Below are 21,121 nucleotides of genomic sequence, written 5' to 3'. Positions count from 1 at the left end.
CCAGTAGCAGGCCGGAGCCCTAGTTTTTTTTTTCAAAAAAAAAAGCACGCCGCAACGGCAGCAGAACCCACCATAAATTCCCCAGCCCGCGGCGTGCAGCTGATCAGTTCGAGCACGTGCGCACCTCCGCCTCTCCCGAGCTCCGCCGCAGGCCTGCAGCCGCGGGTCCCCGACCAGATGGCCGCCGCGACGCACGACGACGGGCCCCCGGGCTCGAACAGCGCCGGGGGCGTCGAGATGGTGGAGGCGAACGACCTCCGGCGGCGGGGCAAGCCCGCCAGCGACGACCGCGCGGCGTCGCCGCCGCCGGCCGCGTCGGAGGACGAGGTGGCGGCGGCGCCGTCCGTGGAGCGCGCGTTCGCGGACCAGCCCGTGCCGTCGTGGCGGGAGCAGCTGACCGAGTGACGGTGCGCGCCTTCGTGGTCAGCTTCTTCCTGGCCGTCCTGTTCAGCGTCATCGTCATGAAGCTCAACCTCACCACGGGGATCATCCCCTCGCTCAACATCTCCGCGGGGCTCCTCGGCTTCTTCTTCGTCCGGCTCTGGACCAAGGCCATCGAGAGCTGCGGCCTGCTCAAGCAGCCCTTCACGCGCCAGGAGAACACCGTCATCCAGACCTGCGTCGTCGCCTCCTACGGCATCGCCTTCAGCGGTAACCAACAACCCATTTCCAATCTAGGCATCTACTACCATTTCACAGCTGTCAGAGTCCATTTACATGCGTGCTTCTACTAGTATTTATGGTTGTGATTTCGTTTATAGAAGCCTTCCTCGATAATTCACAGCTGTCAGTTTGCCTGGTTTCCTTCTCTGTGTTTGTTACTTTGTTCTGGCTAAGATTATTGCAGGGTACCAAAGTCAGTATACTACTGATTTTTTGCTGCTTTGCTTGGGGTTTCGTATTATTGTCCACGTGCACTGTACTTTGTGTGTCTTATATTCACTCTGTTCGGCAGCTCCAGCAGTCTCCAGCCCAACAGTATTTTTCTCTCACACCGCTCCAGCATCAGCTTCCAGCCACCAGCCAGCCAACAGTATTTTTCTCTCACAACACTCCAGCCCAGCGAACAAAGCAATTGCAACGAAATTGTTGGAAAATAATCTTGTACTTTGTGTCCAGGTCCGTGCCAGTGGCTATACACGCAGAGTCTTTAGAGCTAGCTGATTTTCAGCGTAGAATAATCTCAGCAATAGGCAGATTATAGTAGTTATTTTCTGCATTAAATAAGAGATACAAATAAGGCTGATTCTTGTCAAGGCTGCTGCTTTCCTTGCACCATATCTGATGACCCATAGATACAAACAATGGTCCTTGACCCATAGAATCTGTCAATGTCTGAATAAAGAAAATAGTGTGGAAGCATAGTACAGCGCAAAGTTGGAAGAATGTGCTTGGAAGTGATACAATTCAGAAGTATACCTGGGTAGCTGTCCGTATTAGGACAATTTGAAAGGAGCATTGCATTTTCTTGCTTTACTAATTACTCAAGAGGATGAGAGGAAGCGTCTGGTTTGCAGCTATTATTATTATAATACGAATGCTTATTTAATTTGCTCGTGCAATTGATAATTCTAAACAGTTTGCTGGACTCCGTAAGCAATTGCTCATGACAATGATCGGCAAATTCTAGACCATCAAGCTCCCTTCTAGCTGTCACAATCTTAGAACAACCAAGCTGTTTTGCTGTAAAGACTTCCTATCTTTTATAATAAAAAAAGTTAGATAGATATCAACACGGCTTATCGGTTAGGATTTTGAATAACTCATTTACACTTCTGCGATACCAAATATAGAACCTCAATATACCATGGTATGCATTTGGTTCAAAAAGTTGTAGACCTGTGTATGGATCAATTTTTATATTCATTTTTGTTTTTCAGTAGCACCTAATTCACCACCTGTTTCTAATGGTGCAGTATTTGTTTATTGCATTAACTTTTTACTAACATGTGAACCTCCTATGTATTTTCTGCTGTGATATGGAGAAGGGCCCTGATTGTGCTTTTCACAAAACCATCTTGCGGAAAGATCAGAAAAAATCTAAAAATCTTAACAGAACTTTTGCTGTCAAACATGTTGCTTTACTATTCGTAAGTAGTGGAAAGTTGGTAGCATAGTGAAAACTGTTTTCTTCTACAGACCCTTCAGTGGAAAAATGTAACCTTAAAACCTTATTATTTTCGCAAATAAGGGACTGCATGGTGCATGCTAGTTATGTTTAACATGTGCTAGTTGTCCACCAATAAATTATTTGCAGATTTTATTGCAAAATGCCAAATGAAAGTAGTTATAGGTTGGCATTCTTAGTTTTAACTTGCTGACTTTCCAGGGGGCTTTGGTAGCTACCTATTAGCTATGAGTGATAAAATTGCCGCCATGTCAACTGAGGCAAATGACGCTTAAAATATAAAAAATCCGCAACTTGGATGGATAATTGGTTTCCTGTTCCTTGTCAGCTTCATCGGGCTATTCGGCCTTGTGCCACTGAGAAAGGTCAAATTCTATGTCCAACCGACCAACTCTCTTTGCCAGTCAATCCCATCAACACAATTTTAACAAAATTACTATGATTTATTCAGATTATGATCGTTGACTACAAGCTGACGTATCCCAGTGGCACTGCAACAGCCTACCTCATACTAAGTAAGTTGGCCCGTGCTAACGTTACGGATTAAAAAAAATAAACATATTTAAGTGCAGCATCATATAATTATACTCAGAAAGAATGCATACAGGGCTGTGATGGTCAGGAGTCTAACTTCCAAAAAAAAAAAGACCAGGAGCTCGAGCAAATATGTTGCATCTCTTCTCTTAAAAATCCATCTATACAATTCCACATATTGAATGTGTTTTAATTTAGATGTCAATGGGATTTGTTGATAAATTAAATAGAACTAACATCACATGCATGGAAGAAATATGCAGAAACAAAAAAAATATTGTCAGTGCTGACCAATATGGAACTAACCTCTGCATGTTTTTTCTTGCGATGGAGAGCTGACCAACAGTAATGTACCTCCAGCCCTGACAGTGCCATCAGTAAAGTTTCATATCAAGCTGTAGACAAAATTAGCAATCAGAGCAAATAAAAATATTGTCAATGAGATTAGGGTCTTTCATTATCATGACAACTGAGCTGTGCCGCTGTGCAAGAGAGCACCAAATAAATGGCGATTCAGTGATTACCAATACAATGCACCTCATAAAATTTTTATACAAGCATTCATTTATTTTCATTTTTCAATTTTCATTCCTATAATGCACTCCTGGAAGTTTCTAAAGTCTAAAACTTTAATTGGCATTGTTTCCTTAAAAACACGCAGACATAAAGCTACAAAAAGCCTGAAGATCATCGATGCCTAGCAAGATAAATATTTCTCAAAGGAAATGACCATGGTTTTGCCACGGGTGGCGTTCAGGATGAACCGAGCAACAGGAAGTAGAATATATCTATTAAGGATGTTCGGTTGAGTATAGATAATTTCAGCTCACCCTTTAGAATGGAGCTTCTCAAGAATGGAAGACACTTATGCCTACCCCATTGAATTCCACACGTCCCAAAGGCTGGGACCAAGCACTCACATGCATTCTATAATCTGCCATTCAGTAATTCTGCAATCCTCAGAGCATGTTATTTGATCATGTGTATAGGACTTAAGAAACAAAAAGAAAATTCAAACACAGAAGAATAGGAGGGAAATATGCTAACCTGCATTGCCACAGGAGCTTGAAATTTTGAGCCATGGCTTCTGTCAACTCCAAAAACCAAAAATGACACTCAGCATAATTCTTTGTAATGGCCACTGGAACAGGCAAACAGCTAGGTGAAGAAGCCATTACAAACACAATCAGATATCTGAAACAAGCATCTATCAGTCCATCAGCTAATCTTATCCAATCAGCAAGCTTATCTCTGTTCAAAGAGCATTTGCTCACAGAGCATTAAAAAAATAGCACAATATAGAAGTTATCTTACCGCAAAACAAGATCCCTTCACAATGGACCATATGTTTATCAAGTTCACCTGGGACCTAAACAGCAAAGATTAGCTGGTTAATACATGCAGCTATCCAGTTTCAAGAATTAAGCATGTCTTGATCACTGCAAAATGAAAGAACCACTATATATCTGCAAAATTCAAGAAAAATATATGCAGGAATTCATTTTCTTACCAGTAAAAGATTGGACTCAATCCACCTGTTCCTGATGGAGGGTGACTGATCTATCGAAGCTGAAAGAATAAAGTAGAATAGAACTGTTCAAACTAAAAAACTATAAGTGCTATATGAAGATGCGCTAACTCTGCACATATCATGCATCCGCATGGTCCTGTCAATAAAAAAAGCAGGCATAAGATGGTACATGAAAGTTGTGATTGAGACAAGGAACAGGTAGAACATAATGTTTCAGAAATTTTATGAGTCATCATATGATCATAAACTTGGAGCATCACGGCATGGTAGGAAGTCCAGTAAAGAGGAAAAAAGGACCATGCCTAGTACCTCACAAGATATTTGATCATCAGAGCATATCCACCATGACTTGTTAACATAACAAGACAAAGAAGAGGTCTTAGGGGTCTCAGAAAAATATTATCATCATTTGATCATGATGTTGAAGCCTAAGGGCACAAAGAGAGTGAAAAAGTTGGAATAATCGGCGCCCAGTACCTCACAACATCTTCATCATCAGTTCATATACCTTGTAAGGTAAGGATCTGGAACAAAACTATCACACGGAAAAGAAGATGGCACAACAAAAAGGCAACAACTTAGATGTACAGTTGTACATTTTCATCATAGGCATAAGATGGTACATGAAAGTTGAGATTGAGACAAGGAACAGGTAGAACATCATGTTTCAGAAATTTTATGAGTCATCATATGATCGTAAACTTGGAGCATCACGGCATGGTAGGAAGTCCAGTAAAGAGAAAAAAAAGGACCATGCCTAGTACATCACAAGATATTTGATCATCAGAGCAAATCCAGTTATCCACCATGTCTTGTTAACATAACAAGACAAAGAACAGGTCTTAGGGGTCTCACAAAAATATTATCATCATTTGATTGAACCATGAAACCATCAGTCCACTGATTTAATCATCACTGCATATGGCCACTAAAGATTGAGTCATGCTTAGAAACAAACAAGCATGACAACTTACACTAATCAGATTGACATCAAATCAAAAGAAAGGGAAAGAGATGAGGTGATATCACCTGCTATGTTCATTTAACAATAATATCACAAGAATTTGCCTGCCATCTAAGAGAATTACAGTCTTGAGTCCACCCAATAAGAGAATACAAACATCAGCTGCTATTTTTAGTTGTAGAAACTAAATTGCTAGAGTTATGCAAATACAAAGCAACATCCATATGCTTTTTCCCCCACAAAGATCAGGACTATATACGTCAAGCACCAGATATAGTTAACTCAAACAAAATTATTAAGAACTCCAGCTATGTGGTTGGTGGCATGGGGACCATAAAGAACTCATCTGACACTTTCGAGAAGAGGTGCAGTAAATTTCCTAACAAAATTTATTCATCTGAACAACTGATCAAGTGCATCCACAAATTTTAATGACCAGAGCTATTGCAAAAGTTGACGGAGCCATTATCCAAAAGCCAGGATACTCTAATATTGACAGAGTCATTATGCAAAAGCTAAGATATTATAATATTGCAGAGCCATCATCCAAAAGCCAAGATACAGGAACTCACCCGTCACCATACAATCTTCAAAGCATCACACCAGGAAGTCATCCATCTGCAGTGATAGCAGAGACAAACCAAAGGCAATTGCAAGAAAGCGAGCCCACAGATGATGGAATACAACTGTAATAGTTTATGTTTGCATGATGGAACATGGAAAATATAAGAGAAGCATACGGTGGTCCCGCACGGCCTCGCCCACCAGCGACGGCGGCCTCTGCCGCCGGCTTCGCGCCCCGCCCGCAGCAGCCTCGGCCACCAGCGCCGGGCACGGGGCACGCACGCGCGCCCCGCCGGCACGGCCGGACGCCGGCGTTCCCGGCGGGCGCAGGAGCCCCTTGAGCCGCCCCCGACGGCGGCGTGTCCGGCGGGCGGAGGCCGGCCCTTACGGCGGTGTGGCCGGCCGGCGGCGGAGGAGGCGGCGGGGGACCAAAGGAGGAGGCGGCGTCGGAGTAGATCCACTCTGACTCTGTACCGAGGTCGGAGAAGGCCGCGCCGGCGTGGATCTAGCCGACAAGCACGGCGCCAGTGCGGAGGCGGCGCCTAGGGTTAGGGTCGGGAGGAGCTCGAGAGAGGCGTCGCGAGCGTGGACAGGGTGGCCCCCACCCCTTTCCCTCGCCGGATCTGGAGGGGGAGGAGGGAAGGAGGCGGCCGGAGGCCGGAGCTGAGGAGGGCGAGGCGGCGGGGGGAGAGAGAGGGGGGGCAGACGCCAGAGGGAGAGGGGAGCGCGGGGGGTGGGGGCGGGGTGTGGGGGGTGGGGTGCGCCGGTGGGGGGGGTGGGGGAGGGGGCCGGCAGGGACGGACGCGCGGGTGGCGGGGTGAAGCGGTGCGTTGAAGCCGCGGATCCATATAACGGGCGTGTTTGGCAGGGCTCCGGCTCTTCCAAAAACAGCTCCTGTTCTGGCTCCTCAGATGGAGCGGCTTCTCTGGTGGAGTTGGAGCCGTTTTAGAAAATATTTGGCAAAACAGCTTCACCCTGTGTAAGCCGCCGATGGCTTCAGGACCGGCTTCACACGTGAAGCCGGTTACAAAACAAACGTTTGGGAGGGCTTCACCTGGAGCTGCTCGTGAAGCCGCTGGTGAAGCCCTCCCAAACGGGGCCAACATCAGTCGCTCGATCGCGTGGAAGTCGGGTAGGAGAAGATCTCCGCCGTACATTTCAATGGAGTTACTTTTTCTGGGTACATTTGGATGGGTGAACAGTTGGAGCATCTCAGTGGGGGTAGATTTAGTGGGTGGCCGTAGCAAAGAAAACTTCGTGCTTTAATGGATAGATAGAAATGGCTTCCATACGCCCCAGGGTGCCAAGCTTGCAAGGTGGATATACAGTAGTTTCCATTTATATTCTAGTAGGACCCAAAAGATGAGAAGTTCATTGGTGTTTCTTGTCGTTTACAGGAAGCAAGTGAAGAAATTGGGTACATTCTTTGTCCTTAGCTTTGTTTGGGGTTTCTTTCAGTGGTTCTATACTGCTAATGCAGATGAATGTGGATTCCAAAAGTTTCCATCACTAGGCCTGCAAGCTTACAAAAACCGGTAAGGGGTATTTTCCATCAATCCCAAAATTGATGTTTCTTTCAGTTCCATGGTACATATTCTTTTTTATGTTCTTCATAATCAAACATTTTATTTTTTTATTTTCAAGGTTTTACTTTGATTTCTCTCCTACATATGTTGGAGTGGGAATGATTTGCTCACATATTGTCAACATATCTATTCTCCTGGGAGCCATCCTCTCATGGGGAATAATATGTGGCCCCTCCTAACCAAGAAAAGGGGAATTTGGTTCTCTGCTGATCTCGCGGACACTAGTCTTCACGGAATGCAAGGTTACCGGGTAAGACTATGTTATGTGTTCTTTCCTTGGGGATTCAGTTTTCCTTTCAGCTACTAAATTCTGCCGGTATTACAGGTCTTCATAGCCATTGCCTTGATTCTTGGGGATGGTATATACAACTTCTTAAAGATATTCATTCTTACAGTGGTCTCGTTAAGATCTCAACTCAAGAAAAGTAACGCTAGTACACTTCCAATCTCTGATGATGGCACAGTTACTGACATCGCACCTATCTCATACGACGAAGAGCGAAGAAACGAACTCTTCCTCAAAGACCAAATTCCTTGGTATGTTGCACTTGGAGGCTATGTTGTTATTGCTGCCATATCTATCGGTACTGTCCCACAGATATTCTCACAGCTCAAGTGGTACCACATCCTGGTAGCCTACATTTTTGCTCCTGTACTTGCCTTCTGCAATGCCTATGGAGCTGGCCTCACTGACTGGTCTCTAGTTACCACCTACGGCGATCTTCGCATTCGGTGCATGAGTAGGCGCCTCACATGGTGGTGTTCTTGCTGGCCTGGCTGCCTGTGGCGTGATGATGAACATCGTGGGCACTGCTGCTGACCTGATGGGGGACTTCAAAACAGGATACCTGCCACTGGCATCACCAAGGTCAATGTTCATCAGTCAGGTCATAGGCACGGCAATGGGCTGCGTCATCGCTCCCTGCGTGTTCTGGCTCTTCTACAAGGCCTTCGGCAACATTGGCGTCGACGGCAGCGAGTACCCCGCGCCGAACGCCGCCGTCTTCCGGAGCATGGCGATACTGGGTGTGGACGGCTTCTCCTCGCTCCCGAAGCACTGCCTCACCCTCTGCTACGTGTTCTTCCCTGCGGCGATCGTCATCAACCTGATCAGAGACCTGGTGCCCAAGAAGGTGTCACGGTTCATCCCGATCCCGATGGCGATGGCCATCCCGTTCTACATGCCTACTTCGCGGTGGACATGTTCATCGGGACAGCGATACTGTTCGTGTGGCAGAGACTGGACAGAGCCAAGGCGGACGCGTTCGCGCCGGCGGTTGCGTCCGGCATGATCTGCGGTGATAGGATATGGGTCCTCCCTCAGTCGGTGCTGGCCCTCGCCAAGGTGAAGCCTCCGATCTGCATGAAGTTCCTGTCGAGGGCGATGAATGACAAGGTGGATGCTTTCCTTACAACGCCGTAGTAGAACGTTTGGTGGAAATGAAATGTGTCAGTTATGACTAATAAAGCCAAGATAAGTGGTAGTCATCTTCTGCTTCAGTAAATCCGGGGCAGCAAGAAGATAGGTGTTCAGATAAAAGAAGTGATGTACAGGTTGATTTACTAAATATGATTATTCTCCTCTTCCGGTGACCTTTCTAAAAAAATATGATTAAGTCATGTGTTTCTTATGTGTGTCATCACTCTGTCAGTAGGAAACTCACCTGCTGATCTGTTCTTACTTTTCCTTAGTGTGTATGGCCTTTACAGTAGGTGAAGAGGTAAAGCCCTCTTATTTGAGATTGATCATAACAATCCTGAAGATGGTACATGCGTTCCTCAGTATGAGTTTTGTAGTACAAAATAATAGGAGCACAACAACAAGCAATTAAAAATTAAAAATCTTACTATTACTAATTGGAGGTTCTTTTTAAAGTCTCCAGGTAAAGCCACCTAGGATCCTAAGTGGACAGTCTAAAAAAATAGAGAAATTCTAAAAATTCTCACAAAAATAAAAAACATCTAGCCATCAATTCGGCAACTCTAATCATAATAGCCATTGAATCTGTAATTTTTTTCTAATAAATTACCCACCTATGGCATTATGAAAATAAACTAAAGTAACCCCCTAAATATGTATCTAAATTACCCACCTCCGCCATTATAAAATAATATCAAATAACTCCCTAACTTATATATATATATATATAGTATTTATATATATAATCCAATGATAACATAATAAAAATTTAAAATAAACCCAAAATCTGAATAAAAATTATTATAATAAAATATTAAAGCATATCAATATAAATTCTAAATTACTATTTCTATCATTATTAATATATTATTTATGTTATTATTTATATAAAACTATTAACCATGATGTGTGTCACCATATATTCATGTATAAGAGAAGATAAGAATACTAATTTTTATGTTGTTCACATAGCTCAAACAAAGTGTTAAGTTAAATACATATCAAACATATATGGATGTGCGATACAAAGTGAGAAAAAAATATTTGTAAATAAACCTATCACATCTATTACAATTATATAATGATAAATATATAACTTTATAGTATTGAATTAGAATATTTAATTAGCTAAAAAAACGTGAGATAGATAACTATTAGATATCTCTAACTAGCCCGTGCAGAAACACGGGTTGATAGACTAGTAAATATAACACAGAGGCGCGGTGCCAGCAGCCTACCGGGGCACACGCGCGGACGACACGAACTCCTGCTCTAGGCTGTATTGGCATGTGCCGTGGTGGCTGGCCGGCACAGGAACGGCGCCACTGATCCCATTGGCTTCCGCTGCTTCACTGCGACCACGGCTCCTCAGCATCTGCAGCCTCATCTCCACGTCTTTCATTGTAGGCCTCTCCCCTCGCGTCAGGCTGAGGCACTCCTGCGCCTGCCGAGCTGTGCCCGCGATCGCTTCCTCACTTGCTTCCCCTAGGATCTGCTCATCCACCATCTCCTCGAGGGGCCTTTCACCTGTCGCCCATTGGAAGTAGTTCGACAGGTTCTGCTTCTCGTCGTTCTCGTTCTCGAAGATTGGCTTCTTCCTTACTAATAGCTCGAGAAGTATCACTCCGAAACTGTAAACGTCGCTCTTCTCGTTGAGCTGGCCTGTGTGGTAGTATTCTGGGCCCAAGTACCCAAATGTTCCTTGCACGGCTGTGACCAGATGAGTCTGATCAACTGGGATGGATCTTGACGCCCCGAAATCTGAAACCTTTGCCGTGTAGCTTTCATTCAGAAGAATGTTCATGCACTTGACATCTCTGTGGAGAATTGACACTGAAGCCGCCGAGTGCAGGTACGTGAGAGCGCCGGCGATCTCAACAGCAATCCTTAGGCGCTCCTCCCAAGACAATGGTACTAAGGTGCCATTTTGCTCGCAGTGCAAGAGATCATACAATGTGCCATTGGAGATGAACTCATACACAAGCAGAGGGACCTCAGCCTCAAGGCAGCACCCATGGAGCTTCACGACTGTGGTTGATTTGCAATAGGATAGACACCTCGTTGATGAACTGCTCGATGTCGGTGCTTGCTTCAAGCATTGATCTCTTGATAGCCACCACACGCTGGTCAGTTAAAATGCCCTTGTACACTGTGCCGTAGCCGCCACGACCGACCACACGGGCATGATCAAAATTGTTGGTTGCCTTTTCTAACTCTTCAAGTGAGAATATCTCCATGCCATCACTTGCATTTTGGTCCGAGGAGATTAATTGTTCTAGGAGAATGCCTTTGTTCTTGCGAAAAAATCTCTTTCTCAGCCGTTTTTGAACGCTTCTCTTCCATTTCCGTGTAAGAACAACAAAAATTGCAGCAACAAATAGAATGGTACCTCCACTGCTCAGTCCAATGGAAACACCTGCATTTTGTGAACAACTTTAACTACTGAGAAATAGAATCAATAACCCAACTAGTTAATTATACAGTTTGAGACATGATCATATAACTACTGGAAAACATGCTTTTAATACCGGTTTACTTTCAATAGTAGATTCGCAACCAATACCATGAATCTAAGACTTGGTTGCATGACCTGATACTAAAGGGCCCTTTAGTATCTTTTGGTGTTGGCAAATACTAAAGACCTCGCCATCTAAAAAACAAGTACTACAGACCTCTAGGGCCTTCAATCCACCATAGAAATAGATCTAGTTCTCATGGATATTTTTGTGGTGGATGAAATACTCTTTCTCTAGTATAGGCAGTTTGGATGTTACTTTCCAAAAAAAGGGAAAAGTTCGAATTACACCATCGAACTATTGCAGAAGTCTGATTTTTAACCTTCAACTACAAAACCGGATAAAATAGGCCATCCAACTATCAAAATCGGCGAATTTGGCCCTTATGGTGGTTTCCAAGGTAGTTATGTATTTTTTAAAAAAATAAAAATTCTAATTAGATCTAAAAAATCAAAACTAATTCATTTTAAATAAAAAAAATTGAAACTAGTATAATTTTTTTTCTAAAATATAACCTACTACCTCTGTCCCAAAACATAACAACTTTTTGACTTTTTAAAGTCAAACCTTTTTATCTTTGACCATAGATGGTAAAAAATATATAAAGATTGACAATAGAAAAGTGATATTACTTTATTCATAATGAAACCAACTATCCTAATGTGTAATCTTTTCTATTTAAAAGTAATTATTTTTTAGATATTATTGGTCAAATATAAAAATGTTTGACTTTGAAAAGTCAAAAAGTTGTTATATTTTGGGACGGAGGTAGTACATATTATTACTCTGTTTGAATTTTGGTTATTTAAAAATAATACACATAACTACAATCAAACAAATATTATGAAAATAAAAAATAGATATGAATAACTGAAAAGTATCATGCCAATAGATAGGTTACATTTTTAGAAAACTTTTGATACCCATTTTATTTTTTTATTTCAAATAAATACTTATGAACTTTTTAGTTTAAAATTGAATATTTTAAATTCTCACAAAATGGAAAACCAACTTCAAAACCACCTAAAGGGCCAAATTTGTCCGGTTCCAACAGTTGGATGGCTTTTGTCCGATTTTGTAGTTGAAAGTTGAAAATTGAACTTTTATAATAGTTCGAGGGTGTAAATTGGACTTTTTCCAAAAAAAAAAAGCATATACAAATAGCCTACCTAATATTATAGTAGCTGGCCGGCATTTTCTTGTGTTGGCAGTGAAATCTGTTCCATGTGGACAATGAGTGCATGTATAGCTCCCAAAAGTATTTTGGCAAATACCATTACAGATGTATTTATCCGGCTGCAGAGTGCAGACACTCGTTAATATCTGCAATGTGCAGGCTCACTCTGTAAATCCTTTCAAAGTGTTAAATTGGCGTTCTCTCCAAAGCTCGAGAAGATCGTACCTGTGCATCCATCTTTAAGGTAAGGATTCCCTTGAAACCCTCGAGAGCACTTGCACCGGTAACCGACCTCTCTGTATGTTTTATCGTCCCTAACATCCACACAGTCACTATTATTAGAGAAGCATCTGTAACCCTTCTTGATCGCCGTAGCATTCTTACAGGTCGTGCTGTCCACGGCCCACTTCACCACGCCCCATTCTTCAGAGAAGGCGTACAGAGGAGTTTCCACGAAATGGCTCGGGTCAGATGGCTTGAGAACATTCAGTATACCTTCGTCGATGGAAATACTAGTGACCACTGAACCATCTGACATTTGGAGGAAGGGAGCAGAAGACCTCGGGTTACTACATGTCAGGTACAGTTGGAGATTTGCAAAGCAGCCTACTTCTGTTCCGAAGGGAAATGCGAAGCTCACGTTCCCACACGATGTCGCGCAATTCGCCTTTGGCTGCACAAAGTCGTAAACTGTGTTCCGAGAAGAAGAAAAACAGTGTATCACTCCAAATGAATTTAGCTAATGAAAAAAAATGCCACAATCAAATGAAAGAAATAATAAACTTTCACGCTAAAAGATTCAGGGGGCAACTGTGCACACATCAGACGGTCCGAGATTTAGCAGAAGGTGCATCCTAGACTAGACTAGTACTAGTAGTTATTTTAAAAGAATGGCTAATAATTTAACTAGCTGTTGACTATATATATGTTATTGATTATCATTTTGAACCAATTTAATAGCCAATTTATATAACAATTGGCTATATACATGGACTCCACCATTATTATAGAATCTAAATCCCTTATCTCATTTTCTCACTGAATTTATTGGAGCTTGTGTTGCAGACACGGTATACTTGCAGTCCGTTTTTCTCCTCTGTCTCCCCCGGCCCCCTCCCTCCCGCTCCTCCCACCCCATCACAAATCTAACCCTTCTTATTATACTTACTCTAATGGTTTTTGGCTCGTTGCAAAGACAAAAGGGACAGCACCTTCTGAATTCCATTTTTGATACATCTTTATACCTTTCTAAGAATTATATGATAAAACATGTTGTTCAATAGTCAAGATGAATGCACAAATAAATAACATCAGACACTCCGCCTCTCACATTTTTCGCTATGCTAGCAAACTCTGTATCGGTGTACCATTTGAATTCATATGGATGCCTGTCAAAAACTTTATATGCACTCTTGGCATATTCTGCATAATTTGTAGGTGTGCCATGCATATTATTAGATTAAAAGTTTGATAAATAAACTGACCAATCTGATAATCAAAAAACAAATTTGACCCTCGAACGAAAGATAGGGATAAAAGTCTATTTTTCACTCTCAAACTACCGTAAAAATTTGATTTTGAACCTTCAACTATGAAACTGTATGCAAGTGGGTGTGCGTGGGTTGGTGTATGCAAGTGGGTGTGCGTGGGTTGGGGGTGTGGTGTTGCGGTACAGAAAACTGACCTGAGGCTTCGGCTTCTCCTGCACAGCTGTTGACGACATAAGGATTGCCATCGAATCCTTCCCTGCAGTAGCAAACATATCCACCGATCTGCGAATCCCGGCATTCGCTGTGGTTACTAACGCGCGCATAGTTGGCTCTGTCCTCCATGGCGCGTTTACAGTCCCGCTGGTAGGGGATAGCCCAGGTCAGGTCGACTGGATACTCATTCCTAGTTAGATCAGATTCGAGATCAGATAACTGGAACGAATACCCGTCTTTATAGGCGATGCTGAAGCTCATCTAGGCCAATAGACGTTAATAGTAAATTACGGTGATTAATGACAACCATATGCGACTAACGTGTGTTTTGAAGGAAAAATTAGTTATTAGTCTAGTCTCATATGAAATGTGAAATGAGACCTCTCAATTCGGAACAATCATGCGTGCCAAGGACTCAATTTTAAAGATTAAGGACCTTTCTAGTCTCAAGTGTCACAAGGAGATGAAGATCACTTGATTTAGTTAGGGTTTATAGTTTTTAGTTCTTGACCGTACTATTAAGAGGGGTTCATGAGTTAGTAGCTTGACCAAAATTGAGTTGGCCTTAGAAATCTTGCACACTCGCTCAAAAACAGTCCAAGATGGTCAATAGAAGTTAACACAACGCTTGGAAGAAGAAACAATCGAAGTTACATTCAAATCCAAGTCAATTCAGTTGAAAACGAAGAAAAATAGCAGCATCGGTTTAACCGATGCCTTAGCATCGGTGCATCCGACGCTTGGCGAAAGTTCCGACGCCCCTGTCGGTCTATCTCTCTGGATGCAAACAGAAATCAAATCAACAATCTCTATAGCACCGGTTGAACCGATGGTACCAAGCAAAGCACCGGTGCATTAGATGTACTATATTCCAGAGAGCATGTTTTGATGGACCTTAACTCCTCTTCAGCACCGGTTGAACCGACGCTTCAGAATCAACCACCGGTGTATTAGATGTACTATGTTCCAGAGTGCATGTTTTGGTGGACCTCAACTCCTCTTCAGCACCGGTTGAACCGACGCTTCAGAATCAACCACCGGTGCATTGGATGTACTATATTCCAGAGAGCTTGTTTGAGTTGATCAGTGAACCTCTTCAGCACGGTTGAACCGATGCCTCTACGGAGCATGCACCGGTGCAATGACACAAGCCTGGATAGTGTGTCAGAAACCCCAACGGCAACTAATTGGACACAGAGAGACCGGTTGAACCGATGCCTCAAATTTGTCATATATTGCTTCTTCCGATGGTCACGATTTTTCTGCAGTGGACTTCCAACGGCTATGTGACGCTCTCCACTCTATATAAGGGCACCCCTGACTCATTTGAAGTGCCTTCGACACCTTGAATATCTGAGGCCACCCTTGAGAAGAATAGAAAGTGCTTTGAGCAAAAGAAAGAAGATCTAGTACATTGTTTGTGGTTCAACTTTGAAGAATTCAACATTTGCAAGTGTAGCAAGTGTGCTTGAGCTAGGGCCAGCTGAATGTAGGTCAAGTGAAGGCTTAGGAGCTTGTTACTCTTGGTGTTTGACGGCACCTAGCCGGTCATGGTGATCGGGAGGTTCTTGGTGAGCTCTTGGAGTTTGTGGGAGCCCCAAGACAAGAAGATTATACACGGTGTGAAGCTTGCCATTTCGGAGATGGAGAAAGAGCATTCTTAGTGATCACTTGCTTTTTAGTGAAGCAAGGGAGCTATACCCTTGTGTGGGTGCTCCAACGTGGATTAGGAGGGAGCGTCAACTCCTCGATACCACGGGAAAAAAATCCGGTTGTCTCGTGTCCCTTACTTTTATTTCAAGTAATTAAATCCATTTGTTGTTATTCTTGTTTTTTATTGCTTGTAGATTGACTAAGACATCTTGCATGGTAGTGTGAACTCTTGCTTAGGTTTTGATCTTGCTAGTGTGCAACCATCTAGACAAAATGATCATGATAGTATGTTTACCTACCTAAGGACCTTTTGCTAGCGTGCTCTAGTGACTAGGTTTCAAATTTGTAGTTTGGGCAATACTAGTCTAGGTTAAGGACTAGGTAGAAATTTGAAAAAGTCCCAATTCAACCCCTCCTTCTTGGGCCACGATCCTTTCAATTGGTATCAGAGCGAGGGCTCTCTTGTTAGGTTTAAAATCCTAGAGAATGGCCGAGGGAAGTGGTGGTCCACCCAAACTCGATGGGAGAAACTATGCTTATTGGAAAGCTCACATGGCGGGTTACCTTGAGGCTATTAATCTCATTGCTTGGGCGGTCACGGAAAAACCTATTGTTGGTCCTTGGAACGAAGATCAAGTCAAATATGGTGCTAGAGCGAAGAATGTTTTGTTTGATGCTCTTAGTGAGGAGATTTTTGCTCGTGTTCACAGCAAAAAGACGTCTCAAGAAATTTGGGAAGCACTTGAAGCTATCTATGTTGGTTCTAAAAAGCTTCGTGAAGAAAAATATCAAGTGCTTAAGAAAAAACTTAATGAATTCAAAATGCTTTCAAATGAGTTGGTTGAACAAATGTATGCTCGATTGAATGTGCTTATTGAGGACATTAATGCTCTTGAAATTTCTCCTTTGTCTACTAGTGACATCATCCGGAAGATCCTTCATTGTCTACACAAGCCTAAGTACAACATCGTCACCTCATTGCTCTATGAGAAGGATTTTGAAACACTTGAAGTGAGTGATGTTGTTGGGAAGATTCGGTCTCATGAGATGTTCCTCTTGGGAGAAGTTGATCCACCGCAAGACAAGAGAGATCTTGCACTCAAAGCTAAGAGTGATCATAAGTCCAAGAAAAAGAACAAGTGCAAAGTTCCATCACCAAACTCAAGCGAAGATGAAGCTAACGAAGATTCAAGTGATGAAGATGGTGATCTTGAGCTAGCACTTCTCATGAGAAAGACCTCCAAGATGATGTCAAGGTTGAACAAGAGAGGGTACAACTATGACCCCAAGAAAAACAAGTTTCGTACCCGGATAAGCAAGGACAATGTCAAGAAAATTTGTTACAATTGTGGAAAATATGGCCACCTCTCATATGATTGTCCGAAACGAAGGACCACAAGAAGAAAGGGTCTTTCACAAGAAAAGAGAAGGTCAAGGCTTTCTTTGGAGAATGGATCACGGATGGTGAATTCTCAAGTGATGACTCAAGTGATGAAGAATTTAAGAAAAAGATTGTGGATATTGCTATGCATAATGATGATGATGATTGTGATGAGGCAGCTCTACCTCTACCACCCATGTGCTTCATGGTAAGAGGTAACTCCAAGATGAGTGATGACGACGACTCCTCTAGTGATGAAAGTAAACATTGTTTATCTCCTAATGAAGTGCAAAACATTCTAGATAAGTACCAATAAGTGATCAAGAAGTACAAATCAAAATGTAAAGTTCTTGAAATTGAATATGTCAAACTTAAGGCCTCAAATGATGAGTTGATTGTTAGGCACAATGAGGTAATAGAAACTCATGATACATGCATTGTTCCTAGCAAGCAACTTAGAGAGGAGCATGACAAACTAGTTGTTAAGTATGATGAATTGAATGTTAAATATGAGGAAGTAGTTGTGCTTAACAAGTCACTTACTTTATGCAACAAGAATCTTAAACTTGAATATGCTAACTTAAGTATGATGTATCAAAAATTTGACCTTGCCTTTGATGCCTTGAATGAAGAACTAAAAAAACTCAAAAGAAAGTCATCAAAGTCAATATAGCTACTTCTTGTGATGATCTTGTGGAGTTGTCACACCCTACTACTTGTCATCATACTTTTCCTTCTTGTTCAAAGACTAACCATGACAGGGAGAAACAATTTGAGGAGGAACTTGAAAGCATGATCAAATGCATGTTCAATGTGATAAGAGGAGAATACTTGCATAAGGAAATCCTCTTTCACAATGCAGGGCACTTTGGGACAAATGGACTTGGATCATTTCCCAAGCCTCCGGAAAATTGTCCCAAGTCGCCGGAGCTCAAGGCATGCTTCAACAAGGAAGTTGGCTCATATTGTCAACATTGTCAAATCACCGGGCATCACACAAGGGAGTGTCCAATTCCTACTCGTCCACCTCCTACCTTGCCTCCTAATTACAAGTCTCAATTCAATGAACATCATTTCTTGTTAAGCAAGCTTAAAAATGGCAAAGTTGAGGCAAAGTTCATTGGCACTCACATGAAGGGAAAGCTACCACACCAACTTGTCTTCAGCACCGGTTGAACCGACACATCAGAATCAACTACCGGTGCATTGGATGTAATATGTTCCAGAGAGCTTGTTTGAATTGATCAGTGAATCTCTTCAGCACCGGTTGAACTGATGCCTCTACGGAGTATGCACCGGTGCAATGACGCAAGCCTGAATACTGTATCAGAAACCCCAACGGCTACTAATTGTATCAGAAATGTAAAGTTCTTGAAATTAAATATGTCAAGTTTAAGGCCTCAAATGATGAGTTGATTGTTAGGCACAATGAGGTAATAGAAACTCATGATACATGCATTGTTCCTAGCAAGCAACTTAGAGAGGAGCATGACAAACTACTTGTTAAGTATGATGAATTGAATGTTAAATATGAGGAAATAGTTGTGCTTAACAAGTCACTTACTTTATGCAACAAGAATCTTAAACTTGATTATGCTAACTTAAGTATGATGTATCAAGAATTTGACCTTGCCTTTGATGCCTTGGATGAAGAATTAAAAGAAACTCAAAAGAAAGTCATCAAAGTCAATATAGCTACTTCTTGTGATGATCTTGTGGAGTTGTCACACCCTACTACTTGTCATCATACTTCTCCTTCTTGTTCAAAGATTAACCATGACAGGGAGAAACAATTTGAGGAGGAACTTGAAAGCATGACCAAATGCATGTTCAATGTGACAAGAGGAGAATACTTGCACAAGGAAATCCTCTTTCACAATGCAAGGCACTTTGGGACAAATGGACTTGGATCATTTCCCAAGCCTCCGGAAAATTGTCCCAAGTCGCCGGAGCTCAAGGCATGCTTCAACAAGGAAGTTGGCTCATATTGTCAACATTGTCAAATCACCGGGCATCACACAAGGGAGTGTCCAATTCCTACTCGTCCACCTCCTACCTTGCCTCCTAATTACAAGTCTCAATTCAATGAACATCATTTCTTGTTAAGCAAGCTTAAAAATGGCAAGGTTGAGGCAAAGTTCATTGGCACTCACATGAAGGGAAAGCTACCGCACCAACTTGTCTTCAGCACCGGTTGAACCGACACCTCAGAATCAACTGCCGGTGCATTGGATGTAATATGTTCCAGAGAGCTTGTTTGAATTGATCAGTGAATCTCTTCAGCACCGGTTGAACCGATGCCTCTACGGAGTATGCACCGGTGCAATGACGCAAGCCTGAATACTGTATCAGAAACCCCAACGGCTACTAATTGGACACAGAGAGACCGGTTGAACCGATGCCTCAAATTTGTCATCCGTCGATTCTTCCGATGGTCACGATTTTTCTGCAGTGGACTTCCAACGGCTATGTGACGCTCTCCACTCTATATAAGGGCACCCCCTGACTCATTTGAAGTGACTTTGACACCTTGAATACCTGAGGCCACCCTTGAGAAGAATAGAAAGTGTTTTGAGCAAAAGAGAGAAGATCTAGTACATTGTTTGTGCTTCAACCTTGAAGAATTCAACCTTTGCAAGTGTAGCAAGTGTGCTTGAGCTAGGGCCAGCTGAGTGTAGGTCAAGTGAAGGCTTAAGAGCTTGTTACTCTTGGTGTTTGACGGCACCTAGCCGGTCTTGGTGATCGGGAGGTTCTTGGTGAGCTCTTGGAGTTTGTGGGGGCTCCAAGACAAGAAGATTGTACACTGTGTGAAGCTCCCTGTTTTGGAGATGGAGAATGAGCATTCTTAGTGATCACTTGCTTTTTGGTGAAGCAAGAGAGATATACCCTTGTGTGGGTGCTCCAACGTGGATTAGGGGGAGCATCAACTCCTCGATACCACGGAAAAAAAAATCCGGTTGTCTCGTGTCCCTTATTTTTATTTCAAGCAATTAAATCCATTTGTTGTTTTTCTTATTTTTGATTGCTTGTAGATTGACTAAGACAACTTGTATGGTAGTGTGAACTCTTGCTTAGGTTTTGATCTTGGTAGTGTGCAACCATCTAGACAAAATGATCATGATAGTATGTTTACCTACCTAAAGACCTTTTGCTAGCGTGCTCTAGTGACTAGGTTTCAAATTTGTAGTTTGGACAATACTAGTCTAGATTAAAGATTAGGTAGAAATTTGAAAAAAATCATATTTCAACCCCTCTTCTTGGCCACCATCCCTTTCAAGGCGTTAACTTGTTCCAGCAGCTTCGCAGATTGACCGGCGGCGGCGAGCGAGATGTTGAGGGTGAACGCTCTTAGGTCCACCGTAATGCTGATGTTACAGCATCCTATGCCGTCGCTTAGCCCTTGGGGCAGCCACTTCATGATTTCGTCTTCTGCGCAGACCACGGAGCAGCTACCGATCAAAGCATCAGTATCGCCGACGAACAACGAGGCCTTGACCCCGCAGCCAACGACGAAGAGCGACGTGCCAGACGAGGCACAGATGGCGAAGGGTCTGCCTGGAGCCTCCCAGTGGATGGATTTGTCCCGGACACCAGGAGCCATCTTCACCAAGTACCCGATGCTTGTAATAAGGTGAGAATAATAGTTTGCATCGACGACTGCGCTCACCTGGATGCTTGGTTTGCCTAGCAGGAGGTAACTACTGTTCCCACAGGTGAGGTTGAAGCCCGGCAGGGAGCACTCTGTGCCTATCCCGAACGGATACGGCGGGATCTCCAGTTCACCACAGCCGGCTGGCAGAGCAGTTCCTTCCGCCCCTCTTCGCCGCGGCAGCTGCCGGAGACGGCGCAGCGAGCAGTGCGAGCACGAGCGTTGCCATGGCGGCGCAGCTCATCATCTTCGGAGAATGCATATCTGCCATAAATTGAGACGATACCAGTGCTCTGACTTTATTTACTTCATATT

At 43.0% G+C, this 21,121-nt stretch overlaps 1 long non-coding RNA gene and 2 pseudogenes across 1 annotated transcript; 1 reads left to right on the top strand and 2 right to left on the bottom strand.

The window, feature by feature from the left end:
• Positions 1 to 177: 177 nt before the first annotated feature.
• On the top strand, positions 178 to 8,927 carry LOC120640249 (annotated as a pseudogene).
• Positions 2,798 to 4,196, bottom strand: LOC120642623. Its single transcript, XR_005662659.1, has 3 exons — positions 4,173 to 4,196; positions 3,977 to 4,031; positions 2,798 to 3,057 (listed from the first exon to the last, which is right to left on the bottom strand). It is a non-coding gene; the product is annotated as an uncharacterized LOC120642623 (long non-coding RNA).
• An 882-nt stretch (positions 8,928 to 9,809) lies between the features above and the next one.
• On the bottom strand, positions 9,810 to 21,050 carry LOC120642376 (annotated as a pseudogene).
• Positions 21,051 to 21,121: the final 71 nt, after the last annotated feature.

Source organism: Panicum virgatum, chromosome 7K, assembly GCF_016808335.1.
Source record: "Panicum virgatum strain AP13 chromosome 7K, P.virgatum_v5, whole genome shotgun sequence".
Classification (NCBI taxonomy): domain Eukaryota; kingdom Viridiplantae; phylum Streptophyta; class Magnoliopsida; order Poales; family Poaceae; genus Panicum; species Panicum virgatum.
The sequence above is the reverse complement of the archived record's forward strand: the minus strand, read 5'-3'. Positions and strand labels throughout refer to the sequence as shown.